We start from the raw sequence: 24,227 nt of genomic DNA, 5'->3' as shown, positions 1-24,227 counted from the left end.
ATATAAACACTGAGAAGCATCGCCCAGCCAAGTTGACACACAATCTTAACCATCATAATGACCCAAAACTATTGCTGTCAAGTTGATGCTGGCTCACAGTGAACTGCCCTATAGAGTTACCAAGGCTGAAATCTTTATGGAAGCAGACTGCCACATCATTTTCTTACACAACAGCTGATGAGTTCAAACTGCCAACCTTTTGTTAGAAACTGAGCAGTTTAACCACTGCACCACCAGCACTCCATGTACATATATCAGCCTGCCCTCCAGCTACAAATTCTTGAAGTTGTAAATCACTTACATGTACACAAAGGAAACCGATACAGTAGATTTGCAGACACTATGGAAAACATGCTACAGAACAAGGGAAAATAAACACTATCTCCAAAAGTTGAAAAAAGAGTGTAACACTGAAATTAGCTAGAAGAACACTTTATATACATTTAAAATTTCTGCTATAAGATAGTAACTATGATCTTAATAAAGCTTGAGCAAGAAACCCAAAGTAGTGGATATGAAAAGAAGGAAAGACAGCAAGATTAGATAAAAAGGGAGTTGAGGAAGCTCTAAGGAAAGATTCCAAGGAGATTAAAAAGTTCACTGGTGGAATTTAAGTTTACTTTAGAGGCAATACTATCTAAATGACTGTGCAGACAAATCAGTGGTGTGGTAGGGAATCTTGAATTTACTCTGTAAGCAGAGAATAAAAATAAGAAAATACACAAACATGTTATATTTGAAACATACCTACTTCTTTTTTAAAGTAAAAAGGACACCAATTGCAAAAGGAGCAAAAACCAAAACCATAAGTTTTCTGTTTTTTTTTTTCATCTAAGAATTTTAAATTAAAGGATTAAGCCTAATCTAAGACTAATCACAGAAAAGAGAACCACTCTTAATCAATCTGGCAACATTTTTAAATTATAATGAAAGGAATAAACACTCAAGCAGAAGAATCATGTTATTTTTAAGGAAACCTAAATCAGAATGGCCTCAGCTTTCTCTACAGTAATAAATTCCAAAAGATAATGGAGAAACATATATAGAATTTTGAAGGGAGTAGATTGATTTAAGAATTATGTGTTTAACTGATTTGTCTTTCACGTATGAAAGGAACACAAGAACATTCTCAGATTTTCAAGAGCGCAAAAAATGTTTCCCAAACCTCTAGAAAAATTTCATAAAACCAGCCGAAAGATGAATTTTTTAAAGATCTTTTCAACCACTTCACTAAACAGCTCTGACCTCCATGATGTTAAATCCAATTGTCAATTTTTAATCTTCATTTTACTTAGTTTACCAGTGGCAGTTGAAACAATTATGTCTTGAATTCTTGAACATAATTTTCTCTAATTTCTAGAACACCCTTGGTGATTCACTGACTTCACTAACTGGGAAGTTAGTTTCCTTGCCTAGTTTTTCCTTATAACTCCAACTTCTACACTCACTCATTGGTGATCTCAGCTGTTTTGTAGGTTTAAATACTATAAGCAAATAACTCTCAAATTTGTATCTCCATTACACCAGTGTTCATTGTAGCACTGTCATGGGTTGAATTGTATCCCCCCCAAATACCTGTCAACTTGGCTAGGTCATGATTCCCAGTATTGTATGATTGTCTACCATTTTTCGTCTGATGTGATTTTCCTTCTGTTGTAAATGCTATCACTATGATCTAATGAAATGAATTAGTGGCATTTATATTGATGAGATCTACAAGATTGGATAGTGTATTAAGCCAGTCTGTTTTGAGATATAAAAGAGAAAAGTGAGTAGAGAGACCTGGGGACCTCATACCACCAAGAAAGTTGCACCAGAAGCAGACCGCATCCTTTGGACCCGAGGATCCTGTGCTGAGATGCTCCCAGAACAAGGGAAGACTGATGACAAGGACCTTCCTCCAGAGCTAACAGACAGAAAACCTTCCCCTGGAGCTGGCACCCTGAATTCAGACTGCTAGCCTACTGGACTGTGAGAGAATAAACTCTTTGTTAAAGCCAGCCACTTGTGGTATTTCTGTTATTGCAGTACTAGATGACTAAGATGAATGCTGTTCACAATAGCCAAAAGGTGGAAACAACCTAAACGCCAATCAACAGATGAATGAATAAATAAAATGTGGTACATACATACAATGGAATACTACTGAGTCAGTAGGAGAAATGGAGTCTTGATACATGCTACAATATGGATGGAGCTTGAAGATAGTGTGCTGAGTGAACGAAGTCAATCACAAAAGGACAAATACTGCATGACCTCACTTATATAAAAACACAAGAATGAGCAAATGTATAGAGACCAGTTTCTTTGTGGTTACCTGGGCTGGGAGGGAGGGGAAAAGAGGGTTATTGCTTATGGAGTGCTGAGTTTTGGCTTATGGCAATGGAAAAATTGCATTAATTAAGGGTGGGGTTGCATAGCCGATTATTATAAGTGCTGTCATAAGTTGTATAACTATAAAAAGTTGAATTGGCAATAGTTATATGATAGACATACTTACAACAACGGGGAAAAAAAAAAAAGAGTAGGTGCTGAAGCTGCTATGTACAAAGAAACAGCACATGGATTTGGTTCCTTGGTTGAAGGTTTAGGGTTATGGTATCATGGAATATCCCAGTTAATTGGCCTAATTCATTGCATAGCTCCTGGTGTCTTAAAAGTTTGCAGGAGGCCATCCAAGGCACAATAGTTGGTCTCAATTTGCCTGGAGCAAAAGAAGAAGAAGGAGAGTCAGGAATAGGAGGAGGAAATGGAATATGTGGGTAATTGCCTCCATGAACAACTGCCTCCTTTGCCATGAAAACAGAAGAATTTGATGGTGCTCAGCTACCACTACTGAACATTTTGATCAAATTTTCTATAGAAAAACCCTGATCAAAAGTGGAGAAATGCAGAACAGAATTTCAAATTCTCATGGGCTCCAGACTTTCTGGAGCTATAGAGGCTAGGTGAAGCTCTGAAGTTATTGCCCTGAGATAACCTTTAAACCTTAAACTAAAAATATCCCCTGAAGTCTTAAAACTAAACAATAGTTTAGCTTAACTAGTAAAAAATGTCTGCCTTGAGCGTTATGCTCTTTTAAGAACTATCTATATGGGATCAAATCGACAACAGCCACTTGAAAGATTAGATGGGAAACTCAGAGGGCTGTGAGTTTATGTTAATGGGGGGAGGAACAATTCAGAAAAGGAGGATAAGAATGGTTGCACAACTCCAAGAATGTTATCAGTGTCACTGAATTGTACATGTAGAAACTCTGAATTGGTGTATTTTTTGTTGTGTATATTTGTATAATTCGCAACAACAATAACAAGTTAAATAAAATTTAATAAAAAAAATTTGTGTCCCCAGCCAAGACTTTTTCCCGGAACGCCAGGCTTACAAAGCCATCTTCTGTTTAACATTTCCACTTAGATGTTTAGTTGGCACTTTCAGTTTAACATGTATAAACCAATCTATTGCTTTCCATCAGCCCCTCACTCTACCCCCCAAAGCAGTTCTTTTTGCAGTCTTGTCTATGTAAATAAATGCTAATTTTAGACTTTCAGTTCCTGAGGACAAAATGAGGACTTCTGACTAAGAATCATCATTTACTCCTGTTTCTCTTATAACCAATCCATCAACAGGCCCTTTAGTTCTACCTTCAAAATATATTCAGAATCTGCCACTTTCTATGACTTCCATCACTACCATCCAGTTTTAACCTATCATCATTGTTTTTTCTGGATTATTAAGTAAATTCCTATGGGTCTCGAGGCTTCCACCCTTGTCCTGCTACAGTCTATTCTTGACAGTGGAGTGAGAGACATATTTTTCAAAGTTAAGTCAGATCATGTCATTCATTTCTCTGCTGAAAACCATCTAGTGCTTTTCTACTCAGGGTAAAAATTCACAGTCTTTATAATGGCCTGAAAGACCCTACACAACATGGTACCATCTTTCATCTCTGACCTCATCTCTTAATGCCCTTCTTGTCCACATCAGTTTATTTGCTATACCTTCAACAAACTAAGCCTGCTCCTGCTGCAGTGCATTTACACATCTTTTTCCTTCTGCCTGGAAAGTTTTTTTTTCCCCATATGTCCTTATGGCATATATTTTCACTTTTTCTAGGTTTTTACTCAAATACCATGTTAACAGTAACTCTTTGCAACTACTCCTAGAACTTCTTGTATTCCTTGCCTGTACTATTTTTCCCCATAATGCTTATCACAAATATGTATACCATGGGTCTGCAAACCAAAACCAGTGAGCTAAATCTGACCTAGCTCCTGTTTTTACAGATAAAGTTCTTATTGGAATACAGCTACACCCATTTTATTTTTTTCATATTGAATATGGCTACTTTCTCACTACGGTGGAAAAGTTGAATAGCTGTGACAGAAATGCCTGGTCTGCAAAGCCTAAAATATTTGCTATTTGGCCCTTTACAGAAGAAGTGTGCAGACTCTAATATATAGTATATATTTGGTTCTTTGTCTGTTGCTTGTCTCTCCCCTCCAGAAGCTAAGCCCTATGAGTGCAGGTATTTTTGTTTTTCCACTGCTGTGTCCCTAGCAGCTAGAATAGTACCTCGCACATAGTAAGTACTCAGTGAGTATTCCTGAAACAAATAAATGATTAAATGAAAGAAAGTAGATGGCTGTGATGTATAATTAAAGACTATATTGAAAGGTTTTAGGTTTTAAAGGCAAAAATGCCTCTAGATTATCAGCTTTGTTGTGTGCCGCTATCATCTAAAAAATATGCTTTCAGTAAAGCATTGTCTTAGTTATCTAGTGCTGCTATAACAGAAATACCATAGGTGGATGGCTTTAAGAAACAGAAATTTATTTTCTCACAGTTTAGGAGGCTAGGAATCCGAATTCAGAGCTCTGGCTCTAGGGGAAAGCTTTCTTTCTCTGTCAGCTCTTGGAGAAAGTCCTTGTCTCTTCAGCTTCTGCTTCCTGGTTCCATAGAGATCTCCATGTGCCTTGGCATCTATTTCACCTCATCTCTGCTCTGCTTGTTTTTTTAATCTATTTTATATCTCAAACAAGATTGACCCAAGATGTAATTTATATTCATCCTGCCTCATTAACATAACAAAGACAGACCAGTCCCAAGTGGGATTATAACCACAGGCATAGAATTTAGGATTTACAACACATATTTTTAAGGGACATAATTTAGTCAATAACATTCCACCCTTTGGTTCCCCAAAATTCATGACTTTGCCACGTGCAGAACACACTCACACCATCAAATCCTAAAAGTTTTAAATCAACTCCAAGTTGAAAATCTCATCTTCTGAATTACCTGAATCAAATATGGGTGACATATTAGGCATATTCCATCCTGGAGCAAAGTTTCTCTTCATACGTGAACCTGTGAAATCTAGAATAAAAATTACGTGCTTCCAAAGAACAGTGGTGGAACAAGGTAGACATTTCCATTACAAATGAGAGAAATTGGAGGGAAAGAAGGGATAACGGGCACCAAGCAGTCCAGAACCCAGAATAACAATTTACATTAGCTCTCAAGGTTTGAAAATAATCCACTGTTCTTTGGGACTGTCTGGGCAATGGCCCTGTCCTCCAGACTCTGAGTGTTGGCCATGCCCTCTAGATTTTGGATGGAGGCCCCTGGGCCCTGGGCCTCTGCTCCACCTTCTAGGCCCCCTGCGATGGCAACTCTTCTCTCTCGCCTTTAGGCAGCCCCATTTTCCTAGTCCATTTGAGTGGCAGCTCCATCCCTCAGCCCCGTTCTTCTGCCCCTTGGCATGGCAGCACCACTGCCTCAGCTTTGGGCAGTGGCTCCATCCCCCTGGCACACCTTAATGGCCACCCCACACCCTGGAACTGAGTTGGTGAAGACCTGACTCAAACCTAGGAGGCTGTGGCCCCATCCTTTGAGATCCAGGAGACTGTGACTTTACCCTTTAAAACCAAGAAGATCCTGATTCCTGAGCTTCTTCCCACAGTTTTTCTGATCTCCAAAATACTCCAGGGATGGTCCTTTTCTTTACTTGGGGGCAGCAGATGTAGCTCCTTTGTCCTGTTGCATGCATGTGGAATTCCAAGAGGCAGACAGTGTTCTTTGCTTTCGCTCTCTGTCTGTCCCCTACAGTCTGAACCGATGGGTTTTCTGCTGTGGCGGTTCATTAGATCCATCAGTCACAGGCTTAATCTCTTTAACAAAAGCCTGTGTAGCCACATCTTTGGTGAACATTCTAGGACACATCCTTAGTTTGTACAACAGAATTTTCCAAATCTTTAAGTTACGTTTCCATTTTGCATAGTTCATTTTTAAATCCATCTCTTTCTTCTCACATTTTACTGTAAGTGGCAAGGGGAAACCATGCAGCTCCTTTATGATCTTGCTTAGAAATCTGATCAGCTAGATATCCAGGTTCATCACTTATAAGATCTTTCAGTACATATTCAAACACATTTCAGACAAGTTCTTTGCCACTGCATAAAAAGCATCGCCCTTGCTCTATTTTCCAGTCACATATTCATCATTTTCTTTTAAAGCCTCACCAGGAGCACATTTAACGTCCGCATTTCTAACAGCATTGGGTTGCTGGTACCATATGTATTCTCTAAGACGATAGAAACTTTCTCTGTAGTTCTCCTTATTTCCTTCTGAGCTCTCACCAAAATTGCCTTTGACATCCATAATTCTACCAACAGTCTCTTCAAGGCAGTCCAAACTTTTATTATGAGGCACTTTAAAACTCTTCTAACTTCTACCCATTTCCCAATTCCAAAACCGCTTCCCCATTTTAAGTACCTGTTAGAGCAGCACCCCACTCTTCTGGTACCAAGTTCTGTCTTAGTTATCTAATGTTACTTTAACAGAAGTACCACAAGTGTGGGTGACTTTAACAAACAGAAATTTGTTTTCTCACAGTTTAGGTGGATTCAGAGCTCTGGCTCTAGGGAAAGGCTTTTTCTCTCTTTCAAAATTGGGGGAAGGTCCTTGTCTCTTCAGCTTCTAGTTCCCGATTCCGTGGAAATCCCATGTATCTTGGCGTCCATCTTACCCCCATCTCTGCTCAGCTCACTTGTTTAATCTCTTTTATATCTCAAACGAGATTCTCTCAAGATACACCCTATACTAATCCTGCCTCATTAACATAAGAAAAACAACTCATTCCCAAATGGGAATATAACTATAAGCGTAAAGGTCAGGATTTACAGCACATTTTTTGGAGGGACATAATTCAATTCATAAGAAGCATGATTTCAATTAAGAAAAAAGCTTCTCCGGGATAAAATGAAAGCTTCAAAGGTCAGCGGAGCAGGGGCTGGGGTCTGGGGAACATGGTTTGAGGGGACTTCTAAGTCAATGGGCAAAACAATTCTATTATGAAAACATTCTGCATCCCGCTTTGAAATGTGGCGTCTGGGGTCCTAAATGCCAACAAGCGGCCATCTAAGATACATCAATTGGTCTCAACCCACCTGGAGCAAAGGCAAAGGAAGAACACCAAGGTCACACGACAACTAAGAACCCAAGAGACAGAAAGGGCCACATGAACCAGAGACCTACATTATCCTGAGACCAGAAGAACTAGTTGGTGCCTGGCCACAATCGATGTCTGCCCTGTCAGGGAGCACAACAGACAACTCCTGAGGGAGCAGGAGACCAATGGGATACAGACCCCAAATTCTCATTAAAAGACCATACTTAATGGTATGACTGCAACTAGAGGAATCCCGGAGGCAATGCTCCCCAGACCTGATGGCACAGGACAGGAACCATCCCCGAAGACAACTCACCAGGCATGAAAAGGACTGGTCAGCGGCGGGGAGAGAGATGCTGATGAAGAGTGAGCTAATTAAATCAGGTGGACACTGGAGAGTGTGTTGGCAACTCTTGACTGGAGGGGGGATGGGAAGATAGAGAAAGAGGGAAGACAGCAAAATTGGCACGAAACGAGAGACTGAAAGGGCTGACTCAATATGGGGAGAGCAAGTGGGAGAAGGGAGTAAGATGTATGTAAACTTACATGTGACAGACTGATTGGAATGGTAAATGTTCACTTGAAGCTTAATAAAAATTAATTAATAAAAAAAAAAGAAAAAAGCTTCTGTTTAAAGGTGGTAGAAGCTACAGAATTTCCATCCTTGGATACACCATAATTAGGTATTACAAACAAACAGAAAAGCAGGGGTGGAGTGACAAATAAAACATGCACCAGCAGCAACCAGAAACAAGAATATAGGGTAGAATCTCATTTCATACATTTCAAAAGATGAAAGCCAAGGAAAGAAACCAAAGATATGGTGCAGCATAGTATGGTCCCAGCCTGTCTACTCCCAAAAAGCTGTGACCTTGAGATTCATCATTAATACAACTGAAGTAGTGGAGAAATAGATGTATGGAGTCTCCTCATATTTTGCTTTTCTTGTAATGTGAAAATGGAAACAGCTACTGGAAAGAGATGAGTGAAAGGAGAAAAGTTAGAGATTAGGGCATGTTTGCTGGCAGAATCAGAGGCTTTAGGACTCACAAATTGAAAGAATAATCTAAAATCCTAAAAGCAGTCTCCCTATGGGAATAGGATATATTCTGTCCCTTGAGAAGATAGGGTGAACCTCCAAGAAACCTGAAAGAGCTGAACCCAATTCCTTCAACAAATGCCTCACATAAAAATTGTCTCTGTTCTCTTCCTATACTACATATATATATAGCTAGATTGCGTTACTCACAGCTCATCTGTTTCTTCTTTGCCATTGTTCAAGATCTAACTTCTATCACCTTGTTGCCAGTGATTCCTATTATTTATTTTGCTTTTCTCTTAGAAAATAATTTGTCTTTCTTTTGATTACCTCTCTCCATTAAATGTATGGGGGGGTGGTGGTACAGTTATGAAAAGTTATTTGAATTCGTTTAGGCTGGGGATAGTTTCAAGTCTCTGACTCTCTTTTAAACAAAACTTAATGATATTTTTAGTGAATTATTCTGGAAAACAGTAAAAGCTTCCCAGAGTCAGCACAAAATAATGCTTTACAGTACTTTTGTCTCTAAGGGTGGAGAAGACAGTAGAGCTAAGGAAGTATTATTTCACAGAGCAAAAACATATAAAACCACGTGGCTGCCAAATTTATTAAACCAGCAAAATAATAAATCTGATTTCTGTAGAGAAAGCAGAAGCAACCATTGGCAAAATTGCTTTAATGTGATGCTTTTGGGCAGTATAGTATCAATGATATACAGTATGAAAACAGTTGACTCTAACATGTGTTTGCTAATAGAAACCTCATTTTAAATTTGGATGAAGCCTTCTGTGTGAAGAGTATGGATGAACTTGTGGCCTATGTATAGTTTATACACGAGGCAGAGGTACGTGACTGTTCCTTCTCCTTTATTTTTAATATATATATCAATTTTTTTGTGTGAGAATACGCACAATAAAACATATGCCAGTTCAGCAATTTCTGCAAGTACAGTTTAATGCTATTGGTTACATTCTTCACATTGTGTCACTGTGGTGAAATAAGTTTCTTTACGTAAACTTTTGCCTTGGTTCTTTGGAAAAAGGGAGGTATTTTCCCCCTAGGTCCTGAGGAGTTACCTTTGCCCTAGTTTTCTACTGCAGAGGATTTACTTTTGTTCAAGTTGATTGATATTTCTTGGGTAAGCTGTAAACAACTTGATGGTTTGATGCTTTTTGTCTGGCCCTGGGCTGCAGCTTGCCCTGTGATTGGTCTATTTTATGTACGTTGCAGAGATTGGTCAGTATACTATAGACTATGCAAATGAAGTTGCTATTAAACAAAAAAACCCTCATTGTTGAGTGGATTCTGACTCATAGCGACTCTATAGAACAGAGTAGAACCCTCAGATAGGGTTTCCAAGGAGTAGCTGGTAGATTTGAACTGCTGATCTTTTGGTTAGCAGCCAAGTTCTTTAGTCCAGGTTGATTGACATTTCCCAGGTAAGCTGTAAACAACTTGATGGTTTAATACTTTTTGTCTGGACCTGGGCTGCAGCCTGCCCTGTGATTGGTCTGTTTTATGGACCTTTCAGGGATTGATCAGTATACTATAGACGATGCAAATGAAGTGACTTGTAGACTGTGCAAATGAATTGACTGTGGCCCAACGAGGGAATTGCTCAGTTCATAGTCCTGCTGGGAGACAGTGCCTTGACATTGACAAGGTGTTTGTGTATATAAGCAGCTAACCTTACAGGGTTTTAGGAGAGAAGAAGAAAGGCAAGAAAGCAGAAAAGGCAAGAGAGGCAAAAAAGAGACAAGAAAGAAGAAGCAAAGAGAAAGCAGATGCGGAACCTTCTAAATGAGCTGTAACATGGGTTGAGGGCTGTAATACTGAAGACAGCAAGAGGCCTGGAATGGGCCCTGCAGTGGAGCTGGTGGCAACAGGCCTAGAAGAGTGGCGGCAGGCCTGGGAGAGTCCCTCTGGCAGAGTCGGTGGTGATGGCAGAAACCTGCTGGTAAAAATGCAGCTAACAGAGCTGAACAAAGCTGCTACACTGGCTATGAGTGGAGTCAGTTACCAGTGGAGAAACCAGCAGCAGGGAGGCCAAAGGCAGAGAGGTCTGCATGGCTTAGAGGGGGCATGCATGGCTAAAAGGAGGCTTGTCTTGAGGAGGCTGAGAAGAGGGCTGAAATGCTGAGAGGGAGTGTGCATGGCCAAAAGGAAGTCTGTCTCCTGAGGGGACCAAGAGGAGGTGTATTCTGAGGGGGCTGAGAGGAGGCCTGCACGGTGCATGAATTGCAGAGAAAAGGGCCTGCTTTCTTCTATGGCTGAGAGGAGCTGAGAGAGCTGTCCTGCACTGAAGAAGGGAAGGACGTGCTCTCCACTTAAGGGAAGGCTTCCAGACTTTGCCTGCACGCTTCTTGATCCTGATCCCAAGTTGTCGCCTGTTGGCCCTGGCCCTGAGTTGTACTGTTACTTCCTTAATAAGGCACTTAACTGTCCATATGATCTGTGAGTTCTGTGTGGCCATTGCAACAAATTGTTAAACCCAGAAGAGAAGTAGAGAGTGCCATGGGAAGGTTGGTTGGTGTCAGAACTGGTAAAAAGTTTGCAGATTGGAGGTATGTCTAACCCCTGTCTTAGTCATCTAGTGCTGCTATAACAGAAATACCACAAGTGGATGGCTTTAACAAAGAGAAATTTATTTTCTCACAGTCCAGTAGGCTAGAAGTCCAAATTCAAGGCGTCAGCTCCAAGGGAAGGCCTTCTCTTTCTGTCACCTCTGGAGGAAGGTCCTTGTCATCAATCTTTGCCTGGCCTAGGAGCTCTTTGCGCAGGAACCCTGGGTCCAGAGGTCGAGCTCTGTCTCGGCACTGCTTTCTTGGTGGTATGAGGTCCCCACCCTCGCTTATCTTTCCTTTTTATCTCTTGAGAGATAAAAAGGTGGTGCAGGGCACATCCCAGGGAAACTCTCTTTGTCTTGGATTAGGGATGTGAATTGAGTAAGGGTGTTACAGTCCCACCTTAATCCTCTTTAACATAAAATTACAATCACAAAATGGAAGACAAGCACACAGTACTGGGAATCATGGCCTAACCAAGTTGGCACATATTTTTTGGGGGACATAATTCAGCCCATGACACCTCCCTCCACGTCATAGGAATTTGCTTGGTACTCATGGTGATTCTTCTCCTCCTGAAGTTAGAAGACTTCAGATGCTGCACATACTGCAATACAGTCACCATTCTTACTATCTCTACCTATACTTTTTCACCACCATTAACTTTTGCTCTCTGTGTCCCTTAAACTTCTTGTCTGTGCTTTACAGTTACTATTGTCAATTTGGTCTCATATAAATAATTCTTTAAAAGAGTGCAGTGTTCAAGGCTAACATTCTTTATTACTTGAGCTAAACTATTGTTTAGTTTAAATATGTCTTCATGGGATAGTTTCAGTTCAAGGTTTAAACATTATTTCAGGACAATAGATTTGGGGGTTTCCCTAGTCTCAATGGATCTAGTAAATCTGTATTCTGTAACAATTCAACATTCTGGAGTCAGGATCGACTCGATGGCACTGGGCTGGGTGGGTTCCACATTTTTACTCCTTTTGATCAGTCTCCATCTTTTGTGTCCTTTATCAAAATGTTCAGTAGTGGTAGCTGGGGACCAGCCATTTCCCCTTGTCTCGTGATATAGGAGGTAGGAACTCATGGAGGCGATTAGAACTATAATCCATTTCCTTCTCCAGTTCCTGGGTCTCCTTAGTCCTCTGCTGCTCCAGGGGAATAGAGACCAATTTTTGTATCTTGGGTGGCTGCCTTCAAGAATTTGAGACTCAGGCACTATTCATCATACTAGGAGGTAGAACAGAAACTAAAACATTAGGCTAATTGACTAGATAGAGCCATGAAGTCATGATCCTAAACCTTTGAACCAAAAAATTTGATCCCATGAAGTGTTTAGTTGTACCTAAGTAGTGTCAACAAGTGCAGGTTTTTTTTTTTTTTTTTTTTTGGTTGCTGTTGTAAAATTGTACATAACACCATATTTTTCATTTCACCCTTTTTTTCTGGTGTACAGCTTAGTAATATCAGTTACATTAATCAAGTTGCGTAATAATTTTCCCATCACCACAGACAAAAATTTACTACTTCCTAGAGAATGATTCCTTCTCGCCTTCCTCCCTTCTACCCCTGTTAGTAACCATTGGCCTTTATATATTTACCTATTCTTATCATTTCATATAGTGAGACCATGCAATATTTTGTACTTTTATCATTGATCATTTCACTTAGCATAATGTGTTTGAGGTTCATCCATGTTTTCAAATGTCTCAGGAATTCATTTTTCTTTAACGCTGAGTATTACTCCATTGTATGTATGTACCACATTTTGTTTATCCATTCATCCGTTGATGGCTATGTGGATTGTTTTCATCTATTTGCTATTGTGAACAGTGCTGCAATGAACATGTTGTTGTATACTGTTGAGTAAATCCTGACTCTTAGAGACCCCATGTGACAGAGTAGAACTGCCCAATAGGGTTTTCTAGGCTGAAATCTGTACGGGAGCAGATGGCCAGCTAGTGGGTTTGAGCCGTCAACCTTACTGTTAGTACGTAAGCATTTAACCACTGCACCAGCAGGGCTCCTTGCAGTTGAACATAGGTGTACATATATCTGTTTGTGCTATTACTTTTAGGTCCCTAGGGTATATACTTAAGAGTAGAATTGCTATTGGTCAGGTGGTAGCTCTATTTCTAATTTTGGGGGGTATTGACATACTGTTTTCCACAACAGTTATACCATTTTGCATTCCCACAATCAGCAGATAATAGTTCTGATCTCCCCACATCCTTGCCAATATTTGTTGTTTTCTGTTTTTTCATCATTGCCATTCCAGTAGGGGTGAGGTGGTATCTCACTGTAGCTTTGATTTGCATCTCTCTAATGGCTAATGATAATAAGCCTCTTTTCATGTGTTTTTTGGCCAGTTGAATATACTCTTTGATGAAGTGTGTGTTCAGATCCTTTGCCCATTTTTTGATTGGCTTATATGTCTTTTTGGTGTTAAGTTGTAGAAGCTTTATATATATTTTGGATGATAGACCCTTATCAGGTATATGGTTCCCAAAGATTTTTTCCCAGCATGTAGGCTGTCTTTTTACTCTTGATGAGCATAAATATTTAATTTTCATGAGTTCCCAATTTATTTAGTCTTCTGTTGCTTATTAATTTGATCTGTTAAACACAAAAAACAGGAGAGAAATCTATCATGGCAAAATAGACAGAAGCACCACAATTTCCCTCTACAGCAAAGACCTGAAAAACTAAGTAAAACAGATATAACAATGTCAGAACAATAAAAGAGGGAATGAACAGTGCGGGTATAGAACTTTCAAATGGAGAGGAAGTCAAGGCAATATCAAGTAATAAAAGACTGATTCAAACTTAGGAAGAGAGGACCAAATTTCAATGTAACCATAAAGAAAGTTAACAAACCTACTCATAAAAATAGAGAAGAAAAACGAAAAGTCTCAGTAAAAACAAAATCTATAAAAACAGAAGAAAGAAAGAAACAAAAGGAATTCAAAAAAAAAAAAAAAGCTCTACAAAATGATAGGAGTAAACTCACACCTGTCAATAATCACATTGAATGTAAATGGTTTAAATGCACCCATAAAGACACAGAGAGTGACAGAATAGATTAAAAAAAAAACAGGATCTGTCAATATGCTGTCTAAAGAGACACACCTTAGAAATAAACACATAAGTAAAAGTCAAAGGATGGAAGAAAATATATCAGGCAAATAGCTACCAGAAAAGAGCAGGAGTGGCAATGCAAATCTCAGGTAAAATAGACTCTAAAGACAAAAAAAGGGCATTATGTAATGATTAAAGGGACAATCCACTGTGAAGATATAACCATAATAAATATCTATGCACCCAATAACAAGGCCCCAAAAAATATATAAAACAAACTCTAACAGCACTGAAAAGAAAACTTGACTGTTCAACAATAATACTAGAAGACTTCAACACACCACACTCGGTAAAGGACAGAATATCTCGAAAGAAACTCAACAAAGATACAGAAGATCTAAAGGCCAGAATCAACCAACTTGACCTCACAGACATATATAGAACACTCTACTCAACACCAGCAAAGTATATATTGTTTTCCAACACACATATAATGTTTTCTATAATAGAATACATCTTAGACCACATAGCAACCCTCAACAAAATCCAAAATATTGAGCTAATACAGAGTATCTTCTCTGATCCCAACACCATCAAAGTAGAAATCAATAACAGGAAGAGCAAGGAGAAAAAAATCAAATACATGGAAACTGAGTAACACCCTGCTTTAAAACCACTGAGTAATAGAAGAAACAAAGATGGAATCAAAAAATTCCTAGAATCAAACGCAAATGAAAACATACCATATGTGACTTTTGGGATACAGCAAAGGCAGTGCTCAGAGGTCAATTTATAGCAATAGATGCTTACATGAAAAAAAAAAAGGCACAACATCAAAACATTAGCTACACAACTTGAACAAATAGAGAACAGCAAGAGAAGCCCATAGCCACAGGAAGAAGGGAAATAATAAAGATCAGAGTGGAAATAAATGAAATAGAAAATAGAAAAACAATAGGATCAAGAACACCAAAAGCTGGTTCTTTGAAGGAATCAATAAAATCGAGAAACCATTGGCCAAACGGACAAAAGAAAAACAGGAGAACATGCAAATAACCCAAATAAGAAATGAAATGGAGGACATTACAATAGACCCAACTGAAATAAAAAGGATTGTTTAACAGAGTACTATGAAAAATTGTACTCTGACAAATTGAAAACCCAGAGGAAAGAGACAATTTCTAGAAACACACTACCAACCCAAATTAACACAAAACTGAAGTTGAAAGTGTGAGCAGACCCATAAGAAGAAGAGATTATCAAGGTAAGAAAAAAAAAAAAAACTCCCAAAGACAACAACAACAAAAAAATCCCTGGCCCAGATCGCTTAATGGGAGAATTCTACCAAACATTAAGAGAAGTGCTTATACCAGTACTACTCAAAGTGTTTCAGAACATAGAAAAAGGAGAGATACTTCTGAATTCATTCTATGAAGCTTGCACAACCCTGATACAAAGACCATGCAATGACACCACAAAAAAGGGAAATTACAGTCCAATACCTTTCATGAATATAGATGCAAAAATTCTCAACAAAATTCTAGCCAGTAAAATTCAGCATCATATCAAAAAAATACTACACCATGACAAAGTGGGATTCAACATTAGAAAATCAATCAATGTAATCAATCACATAAGTAAAAGAATCACGTAATCATCTCGACGCAGAAAAGGCTTCGACAAAGTCCAACACACATTCCTGATAAAAACTCTCAACGAACTAAGTGTAGGAGGGAAATTCTTCAACATAATAAAGGGCATCTGTAGAAAACCAACAGCTAACATCATTCTTAATGGAGAGAGGCTGTAAACATTCCCCTTGAGAACAAGAACAAGACAAGGATTCCCTTTATCACCACTCCTATTTAACATTGTATTGGAAGTCCTAGCTAGAGCAATAAGGCAAGAAAAAGAAATAAAAGGCATCCAAAATTGATAAAGAAGTAGTAAAACTGTCCCTGTTTGCAGACAATATGATACTATACATGTTGTTGTTAGGTGCCATTGAGTTTGTTCTAACTCATAGCCACCTTACGTACAACAGAACAAAACATGCCCAATCCTGCACCATGCTCACAATCACTGTAATGCTTGAGCCCATTGTTGCAACCCGTATGTCAATCCATCTTGTTGAGGGTTTTCTTCTTTTTCACTGACCCTCTACTTTACCAAGCATGATGGCCTTCTCCAGGGACTGATCCCTTCTAACAACATATCCAAAGTATGTGAGTTGTAGTTTTGCAATCCTTGCTTCTAAGGAGCATTCTGGTTTTACTTCCAAGATAGATTTATTTATTCTTTTGGCAGTCCATGTTCAATATTCTTCACCAAAACGACTATTCAAAGGCATCAGTTCTTCAGTCTTCCTTATTCATCGTCTATCTTGTGCACGCACATGATGTGACTGAAAACACCATGGCTTCAGTCAGGTGCACCTTAGTCTTCAAGGTGATGTCTTTGCTTTCTAGTACTATAAATAGGTCTTTTGCAGCCGATTTGCCCAGTGCAACGTGCCTTTTGATTTCTTGACCAGTGCTTCCATGGGTGTTGATTGTGAACCTAAGTAAAATGAAACTCTTGATAACTTCGATCTTTTCTACCTTTATCATAACATTGCTTATTGGTCCAGTCATGGGGATTTTTGTTTTCTTTTTGTTGAGGTGCAATCCATACCGATGGCTGTAGATTTTGATCTTCATCAGTAAGTGCTTCAAATCCTCTTCCCTTTCATCAACCAAGGTTGTGTTGTCTGCATCATGCAGCTTGTTAATGAGTCTTCCAACCATCCTGATTCCCCATTCTTCTTCATATAGTCCAGCTTCTCTGATTCTTTCCTCAGGATAGAGATAGAGTAAGTATGGTGAAAGGATACAACCCTGATGCACACCTTCCCTGACTTTAAACTACACAGTATCCCCTTGTTTTGTTTGAGTAACTGTCTCTTGATCTAGGAACAGGTTCCTCATGAGCACAATTAAGTGTTCTGGAATTATAAGTCTTCAAAATGTTATGCATAATTTGTTATGATCCACACAGTCAAATGCATCTGCATAGTTAATAAAACATAGGTAAACATCTTCCTGGTATTCTCTGCTTTCAGCAAGGATCCATCTGACACCAGCAATGACATCTCTGGCTCTATGTTCTCTTCTGAATCCAGCTTGAATTTCTGACAGTTCCCTGTAGATACACTGCATCTGCTTTTGAATGATCTTCAGCAAAATTTTACTTGCATGTGATATGAATGATACTGTTTGATAATTTCGCATTTGGTTCGGTCACCTTTTTTTGGAATAGGCGTAAATATGGATCTCTTCCAGTGGGTTGGCTAGGTAGCTGTCTTCCACGTTACTTGGCATAAAGAAGTGAGCACTTCCAGTGCTGCATCCAATTGTTGAAACATCTCAATTGTTATTCTGTCAATTCCTGGAGACTTGTTTTTCATCAATGCCTTCAGTGCAGCTTGGACTTCTTCCTTCAGTACCATCAGCTCCTGATCATATGTTGCCTCCTGAAATGGTTGAAAATCGTCCAATACTTTTTGGTACAGTAAGTCCATGTATTCCTTCCCTCTTCTTTTGATGCTTCCTGTGTCATTTAATATTCTCCCCTTAGATTCCTTTAATATTGTAACTCGAGGCTTGAATTTTTTCTTCAGTTCTTCAGCTTGAGAAATGCCGAGCGTGTTCTTCCTTTTTTGTTTTTTATCTCCAGGTCTTTGCACATTTCAAAATAGTACTTACTTTGTCTTTTTGAGCCACCCTTTGAAATCTTCTGTTCATCTCTTTCTCTTCATCATTTCTTGTTTGCTTTAGCTACTTGACATCCAAGAGCAAGTTTCAGAGTCTCTTCTGAGATCCATTTTGGTCTTTCCTTTCTGTCCTTTTTATAGATCACTTACTTTCTTCATGTATGATGTCGTTGATGTTATTCTGTAACTTGTCTGGTCTTCAGTCATTAGTGTTCAAATCATCAAATCTATTCTTGAGATGGTCTCTAAATTCAGGTGGTGTATACTCTAGAGTGTACTTTGAATTCTAATTTTCTTCGGCTTGAACTTGAACTTAAAAAAAAAATTTTTTTTTTTGAACTTACATATGAGAAATTGATGGTCTGTTCCACAGTTGGCCTGTTGCCTTGTTCTGGCTGATTATATTGAGCTTTTCCATTGTCTCTTTGCACTGATGTAGTCAGATTGATTCCTGTGTATTCCATCTGGCGAGATCTACATATATAGTTGCTGTTTATGTTGTTAAAAAAAGGCATTTGCAATGAATAGGTAGTTGGTCTTGCAAAATTCTATCATGCGATCTCCAGCATCATTTCTGTCACCTAGTCCAACTTTTCAACTACTAATCCCGCTTTGTTTCCAGCATTCGCGTTCCAATAGCTATTAATTTTCAATGCAACCCGATTGCATGTTCAATTAATTTCAGACTGCAGAAGTTTATAAAAATCTTTAATTTCTTCATCTTTGGCTGTAGTGGTTGGTGTGTAAATTTGAGTAGGAGTCATATTAACTGGTCTTCCTTGTAGGCATATGGAATGTTCTTTTTGATGATGAATACAACACCATTCCTCTTCAAGTTGCCATTCCTGACATAGTAGAGCATATGATTGTTTTATTGAAAATGGCTAATACCAGTCCATTTCAGCTAACTAATGCCTAGGATATCGATGTTTATGCATTACATTTTTTGACAGTTTCCAGTTTTCCTAGATTCGTACTTCATACATTCCAGGTTCTGATGATTAACGGATGTTTGCAGCTATTTCGTCTCGTTTAAGTCATGCCACATCAGCAAACGGAGATCCCAAAAGCTTGACTCTATCCACGTAATTAAAGCCAACTCAACTGTGAGGCGTAGCTCTTCCCCAGCCATCTTTTGAGTGCCTTCCAACTGGAGGGGCTCATCTTCCGACACTATATCTGACAATGTTTGGTTGCTATTCATAAGGTTGTCACTGACTAATTCTTTTCAGAAGTAGACCACCAGGTCCTTCTTCCTACTTTGTCTTAGTCTGGAAGCTTAGCTGAAACCTGTCCACCATGTGTGACACTGCTGATATTTGAATTCCAGTGGCATAGCTTCCAGCATCACAGCAATACCCAAGCCTCCATAGTATGACAAAATGACAGGCACAGGGGGATGATCCTATACATAGAAAACCCAAAAGACTGCATGAGAAAACTACTGGATCTAATAGAAAGACTCAGCAGAGTAGCAGTATGCAAGATAAATGTGCAAAAATCAGTTGGAGTCCTATGTACCAGTAATGAGTACTACAAAAGGGAAATCAGGAAAACAAAAGCATTTATGATAGCCCCTAAAAAAATAAAATATTAGGAATAAATCTAACCATACAGAGAAAACTATAAAACACTACTGCACGAACCCAAAAAAGACTTACATAAATGGAAAAACATACCATGCTTATGAATATGAAGACTTAACATTTTGAAAATATGAATTCTACCTAAAGCAATCAACAAGTAAAATGCAGTCCCAATCCAAATACCAACAGCATTCTTTAAAGAGATGGAAAAACTAATCATTAACTTTATATGGAAAGGGAGAAGCATAAAGTTGGAGGATTTGCACTACCTGACCTCAGAACCTACTATAAATACAGGTACAGTAGTCAAAACACCCTGGTACTGGTACAACCATAGACACATTGACCAGTGGAACAGAATTCAGAGCCCAAACGTAAATCCATTCACCTACAGTCACTGGATTGTCAACAAAGGCCCAGAGTCCACACATGGGGAAAAAACAATCTTTTACTGGATGTCCGTCTGCAAAAAAATGAAATAAGACCCATACCTCACACCATACACTAAAACTAATTCAAAATGGATCAAAGATCTAAATATAAAACTCAAAGCTATAAAGATAACAAAGGAAAAGTTAGGGTCAACTCTAGAGGCCCTAATACACAGCATTAACAGGATACAAACCATAATTAACAATACACAGGGCTTCCCACCAACATGGCGCCATAGACAGAATCAGCACACCGTCCCTGCACAGCAAAGACCCAAAGAACTAAGTAAAACAGACAAACATCGTTCCTGGGACCTGAAGTGTTAAATGAAGAGATAAAGAACTCAGCCAAACACTGAATGGAATTAGAACCTGACAGAGGACAGAGAGCAAGGAGAGATACTTGAGGAGGTTCCTTATCAGCTGATGCAGCACAGATTCGCCATCTTGGATTCCTGTCAGAGATTGGCTGATGGGGAGCAAGGGAAAGCAGCTTCATGGAGCTCCCAGCAGGAGACAGAGAACCCAGTAACCAATGATGCACACTTTCCCACCCCTAATCCTCTCCACAGTGCTATACCTGCAAGTTTTCTGGTTGGCTGCGGGGGCTTGGCTGGCTGGGAAGTATAGCATCTATGCCACCTGGATTTGTCTTGCCCACACTGGCCGGATCCTTGAGCTGGCGTGGCTTCTTTCCGTCTCTTTTGAGTTCTTCCATGCCTCCCACCAACTCCCCCTCCTTTCTCTCAAATATCTGGCTCTGTGTGCCATATTTGCTTATTCATGAAAGGCTGTGAAGCCCTGCTCGACTGGGGAACCACTCCCTCAGCCTGCATCAGCACACTGGTGGGATACCTGGGTTTTTTTTGCTTGTTTTGTTTTATTTTGTCTTGTTCTGTTTGTTTGCTTTCTTCTCTTTTTGCACTTGGGAGCCACTTCTAGCCAGGCTGCACTGCACGGAACAGGAGCCACTCACCCAGTCTGCATAGCCATATAGGCGGGATCCCTGGGGGCATTTTTTTTCTTTCTTTTTTTTTCTTCTCTCTTTTTCCCTTTCTGTCTTTCTTCATTTCTAAATTCTCCTATGCCCATACTTACCATCTTTTCCTGTCTCCTGAATATGTGGGGCTGTGTGACATCATACATGGTCTTCGTGGCTGACCACTGGGAACCCTGGGGGCTTTTCTTTGTCCTTTTCCAAATTTTTATTTCATTACTTTTTTTCCCTTTTCTCTATTTCTCAGTTTCTCATCTTTCCATTTCAATGGTAACCTCCCTTTGCACTTTTTCCCCCCATAGTTTGTTTGTTTTTGGCTCCTGTTTGTTTCTCCTCTTTCCCATACCCATATTTGCTCCATATATCAGAGCCTCCCCCATCTTTCCTACCTACCTGCACCATGCGCTGAACATCACACCTCCGAGCAGCAGAGGTCCAGCCTACCAGAACTTGCCTAGCACTGATTCCAGGACCACCCTGTCGGCCCTATTATGTGCCACAAACAACCCATCCCAGCCCCTCCCCTTCAGCTGGACCTGCCCTGCTGCATCATAGATGAGTGACTAGCCCTGCCCATTGGAAAGGAGGCAAAATGTATCATGACTACAGACGAGCAAACAACAAAGAACATATAGCCCACCTGCTCAGACACAGCCAAATAAAACAAAAAAAACCCAGGACAAAACAAACTTAAAATCAAGAAATGAAGAAAATAACTATTGAATGTTCTGAAGACAGCAGACAATATTAAAACACATTTAAAGAAAGGATACCAGATGACTTTCCAGTAGAAGAAAAGGTACTAGAACTACATACCTGAGAGGGTATTAAAATTTCTAATATTCAGAGCTATCCAAGAGTTGAAGTAAAAAGTAGATAAAAATGACAAAAAAAAACAGGCAAATTTATGCAAAAGGCAGGCAAATTTATGGAAAAGGAAGACAAATTTATGGAAAATACAGATAAGTAATGGAAGAATTTAGGAACATAAAACAGGAAAAAAAATGCCAAAATAAGTTCCCAGCTAGAAATCACACAGAAACAACAATTAGAAATTCAAAAGATAAATAACAAGATTGCAGAAATGGACAGTGTCACAAAAGGGCTGAGGAGCAAATCTGAAATGACAGAAGACAGGATCAGTGAAATTGAAGGCAAACACTTGGTTACAACTCTGTCTGAGGAAAAATCAGAAAAAGAACAAAGAAAAATAAGGAAACCCTGAGAATTATGTGTGATGGAATGAAAGGCAAAAATTTATGAGTGATCGGAGTTCCAGAACAGGGAGAGAAAAGGGAAAACACAGGGAGGATCACTGAAGAATTGCTGACAGAAAACTTCCCTAATATCATGCATGATGTAAAGCTAACCATCCAAGAAGCTCAACGAACCCCATATAGGATATAACCCAAAAGAAAAACACCAAGGCATATCATAATCACACTCACTAAAATCAGACAAAGAAAAAATCCTGAGAGCAGCTTGAGAAAAACAAAAGTCACATGCAGAAGAGAAACAATAAGACTTATTATTCGGCAGAAACCATGCAGGCAAGAAGGCAATGGAATGACATATATAAAACCTTGAAAGAAAAAAATTCACAACCACGAATAATATATCTCACAAAACTTTCATTCAAATATGATGGTGAATTTAGGACATTTCCAGATAAATAGAAATCAAGGGAATATGTAAAAACCAAACCAAACCTACAAGAATTATTGAACGGAGTCCTTCGGTCTGAGAACAAACAACATCAGGCCACAGCCTGAATCTAGGACGTAAGATTGTACCAGCCAGATACAAACGTAGGACATGAACTCTCGAGGACTGTGTAAAACCAAAAGAATTGCAGCAGGAAACCAGAGAGGTTAATCTGTAAATGACAATGAAATCAGAACAATTAAAGACGGAATAAATGGTGTAGGTATAGAACTTTCTAATGGAGAGTAAAGCAAGGCGATACCAAGTAATAATTTTCTGGTAAACCTAGGAAAATAAGGGTAAATTTTAAGGTAACTGCAAAGAAAGTTAACAAACCTGTTTCTCAAAATAAGGAAGAAAAACATTAAGTCTCAATAAAAACAAAAGAAATAAAAAAGAAATCCACAAACAAAAGGAACTCAGCACAGGATAGTAAGAGGAACAAATTAACACCACACACACAAAAAAAGCACTACCAAATGACAGCAATTAACCTATAATAACCTATAACTCACACCTATCAATAATTACACTGAATGTAAATGGCCTAAATGCACCCATCAAGAAACACAGAGTTACAGACTGGATAAAAAAACAGGATTCATCAATATGCTGTCTACAAGAGACACACCTTGGAAACAAAGGTTTAAATTTATTAAAAAATCAAAGGATAGAAAAAATATGTATCAAACAAATAACTACCGAAAAAAGGCAGGAGTGGCAATACTAATCTCAGATAAATAGACTTTAAAGCAAAATCCACTCCACCATAAAAGACAAAGAAGGGCACTATATAATGATTAAAGTGTCCATCCATCAGGAAGACTTAACCATAATAAATACCTACACACCCAATGACAAGGCTCCAAAATACATAAAACAAACTCTAATAGCACTGAAAAGAAAAATTGACATTTCCACAATAACAGTAAAGGACTTCAGCGTGCCACCCCACCCTCAGTAAAGGACAGAATATCTCAAAAGAAACTCAACAAAGATACAGCAGAGCTAAAGAGCACAATCAGCCAACTTGATCTCATATATATTATATATAGAACTCTCCACCCAACAGCTGCAAAGAACACATTCTTTTCCAACACACATGGAGTGTTCTCCAGAATAGACTACATCTTAGGTCACAGAGCAACCCTCAACAAAATCCAAAAGACTGAGATAATACAAAGTATCATCTCTGACCACAATGCCACCAAAGTAGAAATTAACAACAGGAAGAGCAAGGAAAAAAAAAAAATCAATTACATGGAAACTGAATAACACCCTGCTTAAAAATCACTGGGTAATAGAAGAATTCAGAGATGGAATTAAAAAAAAAAATTCCTATAATCAAATGAGAATGAAGAGTAGAGGGAAGCACTGTGCTATCTCATCAGAGGGAGAGCAATTAGGACTGTATAGCAAGGTGTATGTAAATTTTTCTGTGAGAGACTGACCTGATTTGTAAACCTTCACTTAAAGCACAATAAAAATTAATTAAAAAAAGAATGAAAACACATCATACCAAAACCTTTGGAACACAGCAAAGGCAGTCCTCAGAGGTCAATTTATAGCACTAGATGCACACATCAAAAAAGAATGGACAAAATTAAAACATTAGCTACAC

General features: G+C 38.9%; 1 protein-coding gene across 4 annotated transcripts in view; it reads left to right on the top strand.

The window, feature by feature from the left end:
• BAZ2B (bromodomain adjacent to zinc finger domain 2B) overlaps window positions 1-24,227 on the top strand; it is a 468,630-nt gene that overhangs the window by 72,963 nt on the left and 371,440 nt on the right. For 3 of the 4 annotated variants that reach the window (XM_049888762.1, XM_049888760.1, XM_049888763.1), the window contains exon 4: window positions 9,246-9,333. The exons of the other annotated variant lie outside the window; for it this stretch is intronic. The gene's annotated coding sequence lies outside the window, so the exon portion shown is untranslated. The remainder of the gene's footprint in view (window positions 1-9,245; window positions 9,334-24,227) is intronic. 4 annotated transcript variants of the gene reach the window in all.

This window comes from Elephas maximus, chromosome 6 (assembly GCF_024166365.1).
Source record: "Elephas maximus indicus isolate mEleMax1 chromosome 6, mEleMax1 primary haplotype, whole genome shotgun sequence".
Classification (NCBI taxonomy): domain Eukaryota; kingdom Metazoa; phylum Chordata; class Mammalia; order Proboscidea; family Elephantidae; genus Elephas; species Elephas maximus.
The sequence above is the reverse complement of the archived record's forward strand: the minus strand, read 5'-3'. Positions and strand labels throughout refer to the sequence as shown.